An 18,770-nucleotide genomic window follows, 5' to 3' on the forward strand; every position below is an offset into this window, starting at 1 on the left:
AGTTTTCCATGGTTCCCTAATTTGTTTTTGATATTATCATTTATGTCTTAATTATATATGTGCTCTGACCTTATCTTGACATACAATGTAAGAAAGTGGTCTTTGCTTAATGTCCACTAACCTACTCTTCATTTTACCCAGCAAATTTCTTAGATGGAGAGTTACTTGTCCCAAAAGATTCGATCTTGGGTTTATAAACTACTACATTTTTAGGGCCATTTAGTACAGTGTATTCTGGACTTAATTTATTCCACATATCTAAATCTATATTTCTTAAGCAGTACTAGATTCTTTTGATAATCAGTACTTTATGATACAGTGTGAGATCAAATGCTGACATCATTACTCTTTGCAATTTTCCCAGTTTCTTTAATATTTGTCAATTTCTGTTTTTTCCAGATTTTTAAAAAAATTTTTATAACATTATAAAATATATTTCCTATAGTTTGCTTGGTATGACACAGTAAATGAAGTGTGGTGGAATCTCCATTTTCATATTACCTTGGACTCTTGATGAGCAATTAATATTTTAAAATGTTTAGATCTCTCTACTTGTATGAAAATATTTTAATTCTGTTCATATAAATCCTGAATTTTCTTGGCAAAAATATTCACAAGTATTTTATATAATCTGTCATTATTTTAAATTATATTTTTCTTTCTATCTTTTCCTGCTGTAATTGTTTGGAAATACATAGAAATATTGATGATTCCATGGGTCTATTTATATCTTTACACTTGGTTGAAGTTGTTAATGATTTCAATTAATTTTCTAGTTAATTTTTCTAGAATTTCCTCAGTATGCCAACATATTTACAAAGTTTGACAGTGTTGTTTCCTCTTTGCATATTCTAATTTTCAAATTATTTTTCTTATTGCTATCATTAGCATATATAGTAAAACACTGAATAATAATGATGATAATTGTGTTGTTATTTCACCCATGATTTTATTGGAAAATTTTCTCATTCCCATTACAGATAATCCTTGATGATGGTTTAGATAGACAAATCTTATCACTTTAAGAGAGATCTATTTATTCTTATACTTTCTCATATTTTTAATAGGAATAAATGTAACTCTTTTCTCAAAAGCTATTCTTGATAGCTAAAATCACATATAGTTTTTTGATGTTTTGTTATTGATATAGTTAATTATGCTGATAATTTTTTTTTATATTAAACCAGCCCTGAATTCCAGGTATAAATCCTTTCTGGTTAAATTATATAATCTTTGTGATATGGTGCAGTAATCTCCTTTGACAGTATTAAACAGACAAGTAAAACTTTGCATCAACATTTATTAGGGAAATTGGCCCATAAGTTTTCTTTTTCTGCTTTTACTCTTCATGCTTTAAGTATCAGAGGCACTTTATAAATTAAAAAGAAAGTGGTACGACGCCTTCTTTGTCTATTTTCCCAAATTGTTTCTATACTATTGTAATTAATTTTTCATTAAATGTTTTGTAGGATGAATTTGTGATTTTTAGGAGGGAGAACAAGAACCAAATAAGTACTTAAGGGGAAATATATGTGTGTGTATGTGTATGTGTGTATGCATATATATTTGTGTGTGTGTGTGTGTGTGTGTACACACAAAAGTATATAACCATTTACATGAATAAAATAGTGAAAACACAAATCAATGAGTTGAGCAGTACCAGATTACAAACTGTATTAAAAACTGGTAATCAATAAAACAAGTTGATCCTGGCTAAGAAAGAGAGTGGTGGATCAGTGGAATAAATTACATATCTTGTGGTAAATGACCCTGACAATGTAGTATTTAATAAATCCAAAGACAGATACTTTTGAAACACAAACTCATAATGTGTCAAATTTTGCAAGGAAAAGTGGAAAGCAGTTTTTACCTAACTGCTTGTTGTTATTGACCAGCATTTCATAATTACTAAAATATGGTCAAAATGGGTACTCATGATTTTTTTAATTCATTTTTTTAAATGAAAACATTTCTTTCTTTGTAAATTTTGGTATCTAAATCATCTTTCTCCTGCCTACATAATTTCAATAACCATCAAGAAACTAAAAATGATTGCAATTATCATTTTATGACCTCAATAAAATCATGCAATATATACTCCCATATTAGCTAAAAAAGGGAAGAAAAATAAAGTGAGAAAACCATACTTCAATTTGCACGAGATCATCAGTTCTCTCTCTTGAAGTAGATAGATTTTGTTGTTGTTTCATCATAAGTCTTTTGTAATTGTCTTGGATTTCTTTATTGATCAGAGTAACCAAGTTGTTCACAGTTGACTGTAAAATTGCTCTTACTATATACAATGATCTCCCAGTTCTTACAATATTTTGAATTAATTCAAATAGGACTTGCTGTTTTTCTCAAAGCATGTTTTTGCACAAACAAAGTCATTGCAATAAAAAATTGAAGAGAAAGCAGAAAGCAAAGTGATAAGGGAAGGTGAGAGATTTTCCAAAAAAAGTTTCTCTGATAAATGATTCATTTCTCAAATATATAAATAACTAAATCAAGTTTTATTAAAAAATCACTCTCCAATTGATAATTGGTCAAAGTATATGAATAGAAGTTTTCAGGCAAAGACAATCTGTCTATGGTCATGTGAAAAAATGCTCTAAATAACTATTGATTAGAGAAATTAAAATCAAAACAACTCTGGGATACCATTTCATACTTGTCTGATTGGCTAATATGACCAAAAAAATAGAAAATACAAATATTGGAGGACATGGAAATTCTGAGACATATATCACTGTTGGTGGAGTTGTGAATTGATCTAATCATTCTGAAGAACAATTTGCATCTATATTCTAAGGTCTGTAAAGCTGTGTGTACTTTTTGATTGCACAATCCCTCTGCTTGGTTTATGTGCCAAAGACACTTGAAAAGGGGGAAAAGAGCTTAAAATTTACTTATAACAGCTCTCTCTTTCTCTGTATGTGTATGTATGCATTTGTATATACACACATTTGTGCATATACACATATATATAATTTGTTGAAATACATTGTACAGATTCTTCTTCTTTTTCTTCTTTTTACTCTTCCTCATGTCTTAAGCTAGTTTGTATCCTAAGAAATAGAAATCAAAATGAGACTCATTAAATAGGGAATGATTAATCCACTGGGATATAAAGTTGTGATGGAATATTATTATGCTATGAGAAATGATAAATAGGATGATTTCAGGAAAACAGAGAAAGACTTAAACATAGAAAGACTTACATTAACTGACACAAAGTGAGGAACAATATTGTACACATTATCAGCAATATTTTATGATGAAGAACTTTAACTGACTTAGCTATTCTAAGCAATACAATGACATAAGAAAATCCCAGAGAACTAATGATTAAGCACAATATCTGATTCCAGGGAAAGAAATGATATGATGGAGAGGTGAAACCAAGATTGTAGAGAGTAGATGTATCTTTATGTGACATTCTCCAAGGTACCCTCAAATCAACAGCAGATTAAGCCTTTGAACGGGTTTTGGAGTGGCAGAATCCACAAATACTTGAAGTACAATAAATTTCCAGAGGAAGATACTTTGGAAGGGGCAAGGGAAGAAAGTAACAAGTCTAGACCACAGCACCGAGAACCCATAACAAAGAGCTGGGACAGGGAGTCAGGGTGTTGCAGCATCCACATACATGGGAATCTACTTTGAGGCTCTTAGACTACTCTGTTCTGGTTATAAGCCAGTAGTTTAACAGATTTGCTCTGAGGCACCTGAGGCAAATGCAAAAGAAAAATTGTGAGCTTCTGAACTCCAGAATATGACACTTAGGCACACCTACCCATATCAGATGTAAGTCAGAAACACAGGCCCCAGGGCATTCTAAAACAGCTATCACCCCTTTTTACTTAAGAACACATCAACCCTTTAAAAATGAGCAAAAAAGCAAAAAAAAAATTCTGACCATATTCAGTTTTATGGAAAACTCCGAGTTTCCCAAAGGCAGATCAGCTTCAGATAAAGCCCCAAAGAGTGATATGAGTTGGTCCCCAGTTCACAAAGTGCTCTTGGGAGTATCTAAAAAAAGATATTAAAACATAGTTAGAAGAAAAATGGAGAATGGAAATGAGATCTTTGCAAGAGGGTCTGGAAAAGGGGAAAAAAAGAAATTATCTAAAGAATCCTTAAAAAAATAGATATGACAAAATGGGAAAGGCATATAACACCTTACAAAATAAATATGAAAAAGAAGCCAATTTGTGTGAAAACAGAGTTTTTAAATGGGAAAAAATCCATAGAATAAAACAACTCATTTAAAAATTCAATTGGCCAAATGCAAAAAGGACTAAAAAAGATAATTAAAGAAAATAATTCACTAAAACTTAGAATTGAACAAATGGAAATGAGTGACTCAATGAGACATCAAGAATCAGCCAAACAAAACAAAAAAATGAAAAAAAAAAATTGAAATGTAAAATATGTCATTGGGAAAACAACCGACATGGAAATTAAATCTAGGAGAGAAAAATCTAAGGATTATTGGACTTGCTGAAAACCATAATGAAGAAAAAGAGCCTAGACATTATCTTTCAGGCAATCATCAGTGAAAAGTGCCATGATGTCCTAGAACCAGAAGGTAAAATAGTCATTGAAATAATTCACCAATCACATCCTGAAAGAGACCCCAAAATGAACACTCAAAGGAACATTGTAGCTAAATTTTAGAATTATTGGATAAAGGATAAAATAATGTAAGCAGCCAGAAAGAAACAATTTAAATACTGAGGAACCACAATAGGGATAACTCAGGACCTAGCAGCATCCACTTTAAAGAATCAAAGGGCCTGGAATCTGATATTTCAAAAGGCAAAGGAATTTGGATTGCAGCCAAAAAATCAACCATCCAGCTAAATTGAGTATTATTTTTCAGGGAAGAAGATAGACATTCAATGATACAGGTGACTTTCACTTATTTCTAATGAAAGTACAAGAGCTGAATAAAGAAGTTAATCTCCAAATAAAGAACTCAAAAGAAGCATAAAAAGGTAAAAAGGAAAGAATTCTTGAGAACCATATATCTATTATGATTATTTACTTAGGGAGTGTGGGTATGATTTGATTTTATTGTGATGATATGAAATGGAAACTAGTAGTAGAAAAGGGATTGTACTGGAAAAAGAAGAAAATGGAGGTAAAATAAGGGAAATTACATCCCATTAAGAGGCAAAGAAGACCTGTTGTAATTGAGAGAAATAAGGGAGAAGCATGGATACAGTGTGAATCTTACTGCCATCAGATTTGATTCAAAGAGAGAATATCAGACATACTTGGTTTGTTAGAGAAACATCTCTCATTTATAGGGAAATGGAAGGGGGAAAAGGGAAAGGAAAAGGGCACCCTAATAGAAGAGGGGAAAGATATAAGAAAGGGGGTGGGGCAGAACTGTTTGAGGGAGATAGTGAGCAGAAGTAAAATACTGAGGAGGAGGGAAAGGGGGAAAGAAAAGAGAAAAACATAACTTGGGGTATATAAGATAGTGAGAAATAGAGAATTAGTCATTTTTAACTGTGAATGTGAATGGTATGAATTCTCCTATAAAATAGAAGTAGATAGCTGGCTGAATTAAATTCCATAATCTTATAATATGTTGTTTAAAAGAAACACATTAAAAGTGCAGTGATACATACAGAGTGAATGTAAAAGGCAAGCAGAAGTAGCAATCCTAATCTCAGAACAAGCAAAAGAAAAACTATTTTTAATTAAAAGAGATAAGGAAGGAAACTATATCTTGTTAAAGGCTACCATAGATAATGAAGCAATAGCAATATTAAGCATATATCCACCAAGTGGTTTAGCGTCCAAATCTATAGAGCAGAAATTAAGAGAGCTGTAAGAAAAAATAGCAAAATTATACTAGAGTTAGTGGGAGCTCAACTTGATCTCTCAAAACTAGATAAACTGAACAACAAAATAAGTAAGAAAGAGGTTAAGGAGGTAAATAAAAAATTTAGAACAGTTAGGTATGATAGATCTTTGGAGAAAATTAAATGATGGGAGAAAGGGGTATACTTTTTTCTCCACAGTTCATGCAATCTATACAAAAATTGACCGTGTAACGGAATAAAAACCTTGAAATCAAATGCAGAAAGGCAAGAATAGCAAATGCATTTTTTTTCAAATCACAATGCAATAGAATCACATACAATAAAAGGCCAGGGGGAAATAAATCAAAATTAATTGGAAACTAAATTATCTAATCCTAAAGAATGAATGGGCAAAATAACAAATCATAGACTCAATCAATCATTTCATTTTAGGGACTGATAATAATGAGACAACAGATCAAAATTTGTGGGATGCAGCCAAAGAGGTAATAAGGGGAAATTTTATATCTCTAGTATTTCCATAAAATAAAGAAAGAGAAAATCAATGAATTTGGCTTACAACTAAAAAAAGCTAGAAAAAGAACAAATTGAAAACCCTCAATTAAATACCAAACTTGAAATTCTGAAAATAAAAAGGGAGATTAATGACTGAAAGTAAGAAAACTATTGAATTAATAAATAAAAGTTGGTTTTATGAAAAAAACAACAAAATAAATAAACTTTAGTTAATTTGATTAGAAAAAGGAAAGGGGAAAATCAAATTATTAACTTGAAAAATAAAAATGGAGAGCTTTCCACCAATGGAGAGGAAATTAGAGTAATAATTAGGAGTTATTTTGCCAAACTTTATGTCAATAAATTTGACAATCTAAGTGAAGTGGAAGAATACCTACAAAAATATAAATTGCTCAGCTTAACAGAAGTGAAAATAAATTACTTAATAGTCCCCTTTTTTGCAAAAGAAATAGAACAATTTATTAAATAACTTCCTAAAAAATATCCAGATCCAGATGGATTTACATGTAAATTCTACTAAACATTTAAAGAGTAATTAATTCCATTACTATATAAACTATTTGAAAATAGAGGGAAAGAAGGAAGACTATCAAATTTCTGATACCTAAACCAGGCAGGATGGAAACAGAGAAAGAAAATTATAGAACAATATCCCTAATGAATACTGATGCAAAAATCTTAGATAAAATAATAGCAAAGAGATTATAGAAAATTATCCTCCTGATAATATACCATAAACAAGTAGGATTTGTACCAGAAATGCAAGGATATTTTAATATTAGGAAAACAATTAACATAACTGACTGCATCAATAACCAAAGTGTAATGTTCTTTATTTTGGTTTCCTTGGGTTCTCTGGGAGCAACCTTTGTTTCAGTCAGAGTAATCACCCCACAAGTGACCAGGGGGTAGAGTCTAAATCCTTTACTGTTTCCTTCAAAATCCTATTTCCTTCACTTGGAGGTCAGCTGGTTTTCTTAAAGGCCTGCCTCTCTCCTTGGTGCCCAGAGCTTGAGCTCCTGTCTCCTTCTCTGCCCTCTGAATCTCTCCAAATCAATCCTGGCTGAGTCTCCTAGCTTATATGCTCTACACTGAGTTTAAACCAATCATGATATCATTAGGAAACCATTATTTTTTGTAGCATTAAATCAATGCTAAACTAGATTTAACCATTATCTTTTCAATTCCACTTATTATCTTGTTTCAAGTTCTGGCCAATAACATCTCCTGCTTTCTTTTGTTTTTAGAACATAGGGGGGTCATGCTCTTCCTAACTTCTCAAGGAGGTGAGAACCCCAAAAAAGGAGGTGATCACATCTTCCCTGATTGCTCAAAAAAGGGGTGAAAATACCATATAAAAAGGTGATTATGCCCTTCCTGATAACTCAGGGAGATGAAAACCAAAGGAAATTGGGGAATCAAATCAGATTAGCGGATTTCTGAAGGGTTCATTTGAAACAGGTATACATAATATCAAAATGGGAGGTATTACATATAATTACATAAAGTACATAAGCACATAGTTACACAGGCTAGTAGTGATGTAACAAATAACATGAATCAACATGAGGAATTATACGTGTCCATAAGTCCTAGAAATAGCCCAAAAGGAATCTATTATCCATTACTTCATGTGTGTAGGTAATCCAACGATTCCTGCAAGTTTTTAAGTTCTGCAACAGTCTAATCAACAATTTTTTTTTAAATTTCATGAAATACAATGATTCCTGCTGGTTTTGAAGTTCTTCAACAGTCTTATGAACTTTTTTTTAATCTCAAGGAATCCACTGATTCCTGCTGGTTTTAATGTTCTTTAAAATCTCACTATCAGCCATACTCTTTCAGTGTCAGATGCTTTTTAGGTATTCTCCTTTATTTTGAGGTTTTTCTCTTTTTCTGTGTCTCTCCAGGTGCTCGTTGGCATCCATATGATTCTTTCTGCATCAGTAGAAATAGAAGCAACCCCTTTCTCTCAAGCAGTTGACCTGTCTAGTCCCTTCTATTTACCACTTTCTGGATTTCTCCACATTATCTGGCAATTATATTGGAGCTAGACACTACCCTTCTGTTGGGTTAAAAAACCTATATTCCCCCAATTGCAATCTCTTTCTGCCATCTGATTGCTTTTTGGCTGATTAATCATGTAATACCTTTCTGCCATCTGATTTCTTTTTTGCTGATTGATCACACCAGAGTCCTGAACTTCCCAAGGTGAACCTTGATTGCCATTATCCCCCACCTGTCTTTTCTTTGATATCTTAGAGCTGGATCCTGCCTCTCATTTCCCTGGGTCAATCTACATTCTGAGGCCCAGTGGAAGCCTTAGTTGCATTTTGGACATAAGGTTTTGGGTCTTCTCTCACTCTATCTCTACACCTACATTGAGCTCTGATATTGCCTACTTTCCCACATTGAAAGCATTGGCAAGTCTCTCTAGAAGTCTCTTGCCAAGAGAGACCCTGTCTTCCCATGTTCATCATAGTCTGGGTAAAATAAAGACTTGTGCCCACTGTGACACAACATCTTATGATATCCTCTAAAGGAGCATCTTTGTGTAGTCATCATATAATTCTTCTGCAAACCTCATTAGCATTTTCCTTAGCCATTTGTCTAATCATTATTCTTGTAGCTGCATTTTCTTTAATGGTTCTTGGGACAACTGTTTGCAGATGTCCCACAAAATCACCAAAAAGTTCATTGGGATCTTGTTCTATTTTTGTGAAGGCTTCCCCTCTATCTTTTCCTGGGAGGGAACCCCATGCTTTTATTGCAACAGTAGCAATTTGCTCATATGCTTCTATAGGGTAATTAGTCTGTGCTGAATTGTCTGTGTACTGACCTTCACCTGCTAGTTTTTCAAAGGTGATCTATATATTAACTCCAGTTTGCTTATTGTGTTGGGCTTGTATCCTGCCCAATTCACTATATTCAGAAAGCCAAAACAAGTTTTGTTCAGGTTCTAAACATGTCCTTGTTATAGATTTCCAATTACAAGGGGTTAAGCTTTCATAAGCCAAATTCTCTAGTAACATCTTAAGATGGGATGATGTAGCCCTATAAAGAGTACAACCCTTTTTCAAATCCTTAATTATTTCCAGATCAAAAGGAGTGTATCTTCTCCTTTGTTGACCTGAAGAGTCAATCTCTTCAATCACAGGGTATGCATTTATTAAATCAGATATAATATCCTGTACTTTTTTAGCCTTAACCAGTGCCTTTTTTAATCTTGTCCTAAGCTGTTTCATAGGTGGTGCCTCTCCCCCTCCTCCTTCACCCTCCACCTATGAAGGGTTAATTGAGGGAGGTAGGTCAGGGGATGGGGAATGTTCCTGCTGTGAAGTACTACACTCAGAATTGTACTTAACATCATTCTTATTTGATTCTTCATCCTTTTCACCTAGTTTATCTGGATCTTCCCTCTCCTGCTCTTTCTTCCTTTTCCTTATTCTATAACTTATATTGTAACATGCTCTTATAGCAGTTACTATTACTAGTCTCTCCTGATTCCTAGGCCCTCAGAGTACCTCTGGCCACTGACCTTTGCAGTATCAACTAATTCTACCAACTTGTCTCCTCTGAAATACTATTTTAGCCCTTTACAAAGTTTCCTTCTTGTACTCACCCTAATTTCTGGGTCACAGATGAAGATTCTTGGTTCCACGTTCAGGCACCAAAATGTAATGTTCTCTATTTCAGTTTTCTTGGGGTTCTGTGAGAGCAGCCTTTGTTTTAGTTAGAGTAATTACCACACGAGTAGCCAGGAGTTAAAGTCCAAATCCTTTATAGTCTCCTTCAAAGTCCTATCTCCTTCACTTGGGGCTTGGCTAGTTTTCTTAAAGGCCTATCTCTCTCCTTGGTTCCATGGGCTTGAGCTCCTGCCTCCTTCTCTGCCCTCTGAATCTCTCCGAATCTTTCCAAATGAATCCTAGCTGAGGCTGCTAGCTTATATACTCTATATTGAGTATAAACCAATCATTACATCACTAGGAAACCAATTTTTGTTGTATGATTAAATCAATGCTAGTACCTTGTTTCAAGTTCTGGGCCATAACACCAAAGTAACAAAAATCATATGATTATCTCAATAGATGCAGAAAAACTTTTGATAAAATCCAGCACCCATTCCTATTAAAAATACAAGAGAATATAAGAATAAATGGAGTTTTATTTAAAATAATCAATACCATCTATTTGAAACCATCCAAAGTTTGCATCTAATGTTGCTGTAGGATGCATTGCACTCTAAGCCAGACATCATTTTAGTATCACAGACCTTTTTTGTTTGCCTTCTAATATATACTGGACTTGAAAAATGTTTCACTCTGACCTGTTGTTGACTCTGATGTTATTTTAAAGCTGTTTGGAGAGAAATGTTAAGAGAATTCAGCTCAGTCCCTGCTTCTATTTTGCAATCTTGCTTTTATTTTTTGCCTTCTTCCAAAGAGAAAACAAACAAACAAACAAAAAAAAAACTGTCTCTCAAGAGTCCATGAAACTTGATGCTGACCTATCACCAGATATAAGAATGCAAATGATATAACTGCACACGGCCTGAATACTTAATTGAATTTGTTTTTTTGTTTTTAAGAAAAAACAAATATTTTAAAAAATATTTTTGAGCAGAGAAATCTTATTACTAGATTTACAATAAGAAATGCTATTTACTATACATATATATAGTATATATATATATATATATATATATATATATATACACATATAAATTTGCAGCAATAGTGAGGTTTTAATAGAAGATGGGCAAGAACAAAAGTAGGAAAAACCTACAAGGTGGTTTTTGCAACAGATTTAGAAATAAAGACTTATTATAGTATAGTAATAGTAGTGTAGTAATATTGAGATTAGTATTCAATAAATGAAGTAATAGAATCAAAATCAGAATAGATAATATCTGTTCTAATAATAAATAATAGAATCTCAAGGTAACAAGCATATATGATGAACTTAAGCTAAAATTAAAATACTGACATAGTTTTCAAATTGATCATGTTTTGCTGGAGAAGAGCCTTGTGTCCTTGGAAACTTTTCAAATTGAACCAAGTTCCCTGCATGCTCTTCAAATAAAACCAAATTCTCAAAATTTTTGATTGACTTTTTTCTCTTTTCTAATATTAAAATCAGATTAAGTACATGCCAACCACATGACATAATCAATACACATACTTTTTATATTCCTGTAGTACATATAAGGTCTCTGTGATCTGCAAAATGATGGCTCTCATAATAATCATATTGGCAAGTTAACTCTGGAGCAGAATACTTAAGAAACCCTCTAATGTAAGGGTCTAGAAATTGTTCCAAAATTCAAAATAAATTGTTTACATATTTTTAAAAAATGCTGAATTCTTTGACTAAACCAAAACCTAAAAATAGAGTCACTGTATACTATGTAAGAATGAGAAACAGAGATTCAAACAGGAACTGAGAGAGACTTTTATTTTTCCATCTCAAAAATAAGAGCAAGCAACCACTGGGCTTATACCCCAAGGAGATACTAAAGAAGGGAAAGGGACCTGTATGTGCCAAAATTTTTGTGGCAGCCCTTTTTGTAGTGCCTAGAAACTGGAAAATGAATGGATGCCCATCAATTGGAGAATGATTGGGTAAATTGTGGTATATGAATGTTATGGAATATTATTGTTCTGTAAGAAATGACCAGCAGGATGAATACAGAGAGGCTTGGAGAGACTTACATGAACTGATGCTAAGTGAAATGAGCAGAACCAGGAGATCATTATGTACTTCAACAGTGATACTGTATGAAGATGTAATCTGATGGAAGTGGATTTCTTTGACAAAGAGACCTAACTCAGTTTCAATTGATCAATGATGGACAGAAGCAGCTATACCCAAAGAAAGAACACTGGGAAATGAATTTAAACTATTTACATTTTTGTTTTTCTTTCCGGATTATTTTTACCTTCTGAATCCAATTCTCCCTGTGCAACAAGAAAACTGTTTGGTGTTGCACACATATATTGTATCTAGGATATACTGTGAAATATTCAACATATATGGGACTGTTTGCCATCTAGGAGACGGGGTGGAGGGAGAGAGGGGAAAAATAGGAATAGAAGTGAGTGCAAGGGATAATGTTGTAAAAAATTACCCTGGCATGGGTTCTATCAATAAAAAGTTATTATAATAAAAAATAATAAGAGCAAACAGCATTCACTGTTTATACCTTTTTTTTTTTTTTTTTTTTTTTTTTTTTTTAGTAACCCTTGGGACCCTGAGTAAAAGTTTTTTGAATATTATTGTCCAACCCAAAATTCTAATTTTATGTAGGAGAGGAAAATCTAATAGAACTTAGATTCCTCTCTTGTCTTTCCAATCACCTTTGTAAACACTGTAGTAGAGTTAAAAGACAGATTATTTACAAAGTAATAATTACTTATAATTATTATATTGATAATGATATCTATTTATAAAATAAGAGACTGCTGTAAAATTTTATCCCACATGCATAAGTACTAGAGGAATTTGTATATAATTATGCATGCAGAAGCATTGCTTTGTTTGTCTTGTATTTATTCTTTAAAATTGCTTTTCTAGAATGTAGCCTTCTAAATTGAAAACATTCCATGAATTAAAATGTACTACACTTTCTTTAACATAAGAGGTCCTTTTTGTTTTCTTTCTTTTTCTCCCACAGAATTCTTCTGAATGCATATGCCATTTCTGATGGGGTTTGTGCCTGTTATTTTCCTGACATTTTGCTCTTTTTGGTCTACCAAGTCCCAAGCTCTCAAAGAAATTCCATTTCATCTGTTTTAAACAACAAAGTCAGATGTTTTCTTTTTAATTCAGTCTCTTGTTGGGTTACAATACTTTCTGAAGCTCAGTTGTTTTCAGTGATTTTATTTCCAGGTACCATAATATTGACAAGATAAGAAACCAGTGGTTGTTCACTGTACTGTCCATTGATTTCCTTTGATCACTGGGGAAAACTATGAAACTGGAACTAGAACAAAATAGAAGACAATATAGATTTTTTTTTCTTTTTGCTTGATCTACAATTGAGTATCCTATTGTACTTTCTTTCACCACATAAGTCTTTTAATGTTTTGTACAATTTGTGTCTTTCAAAAAGACACAGGAAACAAAAGGCTCTTTAAAGCCATTGGAATACATTGATGAGGTTTCTAAACAAGTATATTGCAGTAGCAAAATTATAAAATATTCTGAGTTACTAGTAGTCCCAATGAGACTCTTCTATTTGCCAAATTGTTACATCTATGAGACAAGATTAGAGAATGATGAATTCAATACTGAAAGCAAAATCATTATTCCAAAGTAGTTTATGCAAGGAAAAGTATAAGGTACCTTGGTGTATAACAATGGAAAATTAATTTCCACTTCCAGATTTGCTTATAAAGAAAGACCAGGAGTATTTTTTATGCATCTTTAAAATTCTCTGTTCATCAGTTATAAACAGGAACATAATATCCATTTGAATTATGTTAAAAACACAAAGATAAACTAATTTTTAAATGCTGGAATTTTCCTCCTACAAAAATGAATTTCTAAGATGGTTTCATTTCTGTTGATAACCAATGCTAATGTCGCAGCAGGTAAGAAAAATTTAATGCAGATGGATTTTTTGTTGTTCCTTTTAATTGTGCTTAGCATTAGTTAAAAACAACTGATAGCTAATTTGCCTTAGGAACTTAGGAGCTGGTTTGTTCATTAGGCAATTAACCAAAATTTCAGCGATTGCAGTATCTTTGTCAAAGCTATTAAATCCAAAATCTTATATATTAAATTTTTTCACATCCTTTAAAACCAATTTCAAATGACAATTGATGACCAATAATTAATTATCATTATTCCCTTTGAATCTTATTTTATAATATTTATATTACAACTCCCTGATGCAATTATCATGCATTTTTATGAATAAATGAGAACTCTTTATTGCATACTTACTATGATCACTTATAATGCAGTGACCTGTTTTATTGTTAATTTATTCACATAATCATAAATTATATCTAAAGTCTCTAATGACCACTCATGAAGAGAAAGGCATTACAGTGGGTATGAAAAGAAAATAGCTCAATATAAAACCAGGTAATTAAGTGACACATGCAGGTCAGAGAAATGCACTACAAAAAAAAAAAAAGAAAGAAAGAATAAGAATCATGGTTGATTATGTAGAGTGAAGCCTGATCAATGACTACCCTATATACTCTATTCTATCCATTCGTAGTTAAAAGAGAATGAGGAAAATCCCACTATGCTGTTTGACGTTAAATCTGATGAAATGATAAAAACAAACAAACAAACAAAAAAAAAAAAAAACCAGACAAACATTACAGAAAATGGGGGGGACACCAATGAGTTTTGAATTATATCCTTGGAAAGAGTGCCCATATAAGTGATCATAAATCATATGTGAATTATGATTAGCATCATCAATCATGAATCCTTAGATTATCAAAAGAATTATGTATGTGTATATATACACACATCAGTAGTCTACTGGAACCATCTCTAAATAGCTTCTTATGATTAAATTTTCAATATGAACATTTACATCTCAGAAATACATAAATGCTTTACAAGGTTTGATTTATTGTATTATTGATTGTCTAGACTAAATAAATTGAGGAAGAAAATTTTTTTTAAAATGCATGTTAACCTCAAAAGGGGGCCATGGGTCTTATTATTTTTTTTTTTTGAGAATGTTTTTAAGCACTTACTAGAACTACTCAGAGATATAGCTATCATTTTTCTGGAACTGTATGCTTCAAGAAGATTAGACGACTGTTTTGTCTTGTATAGCTTTCTATGAACTCTTAACATAGAGTCCTTAATGTAAGATCTTAAGATATCTTTATAGAATTGAATAAAAATGAATCATTACTTCAAAATTCATTTATAGGCTTTTATACAAAATTTCTTTATGGTATACATACATACATACATATATATATGTATATATATATATATATATATATATATATATATATATATAATGTGTGAATATTGAATGACTCTTGATAATTTGATAAGCTTATTACAACTAATATACTTTAGTATAAATAATGCATATCATCAGAAAATAATTAATTTAACTAACCCAGTATCATAGAGTGCAATGGTTTGTAGGGAAAAGAGCATTATACTTGTTATTGTAACAGTGTGTAATAGGCATAATTTTCTTTTTAATGAAACTATCTGAAAGTGTGTAGGGGTAATTCATATTTTATATGAAATGTGTTTGGATAATCTATGAAGTTATATCTTACAAGGAAATCAGTTATTATTGATTACTTTGAGTCCGATTATAGGATGATCTTCTTCTTTAGGAAAAATTATCCCTAAAATCAGCAAGACTAAAATAGTCTCTTAAATCTACATTACCTATAGACTTAGTGAATAGAAAAAATTTTGTAATTTAGTAGCATTTAATAGCTTCTGTCATTTTTTATTATTTTTGTTATAAATATCAGCTCTGTAATCCATAAGTTTGACCTTTGATGATTTAAATGATCTGATTTGATTTTCAAATGCTAGCTTTGCAAATTAAATCATAGATGACTCAATAACTTTTCCCTCAGTTTCCTTTTTGTTTCAAATAATTTATTTTAACAACCACCTTTTTTAATACCTTTTAATATTTTGAGATTATAGGAAAAATAACCTTATATTAAATATAGCATAGATGAAAGACACCATGAAGTTGCCTGAGTTCTCCCCATTTATCCTCAGAAACATTATTAAATAAAGTCTTTAAACAGGTTCTCAGGTGACAGAACCCACAGAAAGTGAGAAATTATTTTCCAGCTTTGAAGATAACTTAGAAGAAAACTTCAAAGTATTTCAGGAAAGATCTGTCTCACTTGGGTATAAGGGGAGCAAAACACAGCTCAAGTGAAATGTGGGCAATCAAAAAGGAAGCATAGATCAGTAGTTGAGACTCATTTGTCCCAGGTCAGCAGGCCATCTGTAAGGACTCCAGTCCCACTGAATAAAGCCAGTAACATGACCCCTGTTTTCCAGCAAAAAAAGCTTGATACAATGTTCTTTGTGACCTAGGATGAGAGTTCAGATTAAAAGAATAAAAATTAACCACACAAAAAAGAACCATAACATAGAAAGCAACTATGGCAACAAAGAAGATCAAAATACAAATTCAGAGGACATGGGATATCTCAAAGGGAACATGAATAATTGTCAAGCTCAAAAATTTCTCTTGGAAGAACTTTAAAGGAATTTAAAACATCAAAATAGAGGGGTAGAAGAAAAATTGGGAAAAGAAATGAGAATTATGCAAAAAATTATGAAAAAAAAAGAAGATTCAACAGCTTGAAAAAATTATCCAAAAAAGTTTACCAAAAAAACAGGTCCTTAAAAATTAGAATTGGTCAAATTGAAAAATATATATATTGAAGAAAAGAAAAATTGCTTAAAATATATTTAACAAAACAGAAAAAAATATACTAAATAAAACTTCTCTTTAAAGAATAAAATCGTTGAACAGACAAAAAAATATCCATTGAAGATAATAACTTCTTCAAATGTAGAGTTAGCCAAATGGTAAAGGAGGTACAAAAGGTAACTGAAGAAAATAATTTTATAAAAATTAGAATTGCACAACGGGAAGCCAATGACTTTATTAGATATCAAGAATTATAAAATTAAAAAAAAACAGAAGAAAATATAAAACACCTCATTGGTTTAACCAATCCGGAAAATAATTCTGAGAGAGAAAATTTAAGAATCATTAGACTACCTAAAAGCCATGAACAAAAGAAGAACATCTTTCAAGAAATCATCAGAGAAAACTACCTTGATCTCCTAAAACTAGAGAGTATAATATTCTTTTCTTTTCTTTTATCTTTAAAATAAAAACAGTAAGAAAAATAGAAAAGGAATATGAACCAAAAAAAGAGAACATTGTAACGTGCCCAAAAGAATATCAGGAGGATTCAACATATATAATGGCAAATTTCAAGTTCAAGAAAGTGTGTATGTATGTGTGTGTATACATATATATGCATCCTATAGCATTATAGCATGACATAGTTAAGAAAGGATAAATTTATGTACAGATATGTAGCTATATACATGCACACACATAGACACAAACACACATTCTTAGATCTTTCCTGTGCTTGCTGCCTCTGCTTTATTCCTGCTCCTTTACTTGCCTTGCTATTACTAAAGTTCCCCACAATCTATGGAACGTTCTCGTCTTATTCCCTCACTCTTTGCTTTTTCGTCTACCCATCCTTCCCCTCTGACTTCTTTATAGATTTTAAAGGGTACTATACACTTCATGGTATGTATGTAGTGCTGCTTATTTGACCCATTCCCAAAGTGTATAGGTTTTCACAACTATGAGCCCTCCTCATCTCCCTAATGCCTCTGTGTCTATTTAATCTCTACACCCCATTTGTATAACATTATTACTATTTCAACCTTAAATCTGCCCCAGTCTTTCTTTTAAGCTACTGAATGTTGATATCAATCTTGAACATATGTTCTACATTTCTCATGTAATAAATCAATCAATGAATCAATCAACCATTTGTCTGTGTTAAGTTCCTTGAAAGTTATCTTTGATATTAGCTCTTATATGGTAAATTTTCTATATTCAGGTTTGCTTGACAGAAAATCCTGAAAATCTACAAATTCATTGAATGCCAATTTTACTTGTTCAATATTATAGATAATTTCACTAGATAGGATATTTTTGGCTCCAGACCTAGATCTTTTGATTATTAGTAGATAATCTAGGGCCTTCAGTCTTTTATTGTGGCTAATGATAAGTACGATGCAATTCTTTTTTTTTATTATAGTAAGTTTATTTAATTTTAATATACATTGCTTTATGAATCAAGTTGGGAGAGAAAAATCAGATGAAAAAGGGAAAAACCATGGAAAAGATAAAAATAAACACCACCAAAAAAAAGTGAACATAGCATGTATTGATTTACATTCATTCTCCTTAGATCTTTTACTAGATGCAGATAGCATTTTCTGTCCAAAATCTATTGGGAATACTTTGGATCACTGAACTACAGAGAACAACCAAGGCTTTCATAGTTGATTATTGCACATTCTTGTTATACAATGTACTCCTGATTCTGCTTGTTTCATTCAGCATTAGTTCGTGTAAATCTTTCCATACCTTTTTGTAATATGCTTGTTCATATTTTTTATAGAACAATAATATTTCATTGCCTCTTTGTACCACAGCTTGTTGAGTCATTCCCCAATTGATGGGCATCTGCTCCATTTCCAATTGTTTGCTAACATAAAAAGAGCTGCTACAAATATTTTTACATATGTGGGACCTTTTCCCTCCTTCATGATTTCTTTGGGATATAGATCCAGGAATAGCACTCCTGTGTCAAAAGGTATATACAGTTTTATATCCCTCTA

The sequence above is a fragment of the Sarcophilus harrisii genome, chromosome 3 (assembly GCF_902635505.1).
Source record: "Sarcophilus harrisii chromosome 3, mSarHar1.11, whole genome shotgun sequence".
Lineage (NCBI taxonomy): Eukaryota > Metazoa > Chordata > Mammalia > Dasyuromorphia > Dasyuridae > Sarcophilus > Sarcophilus harrisii.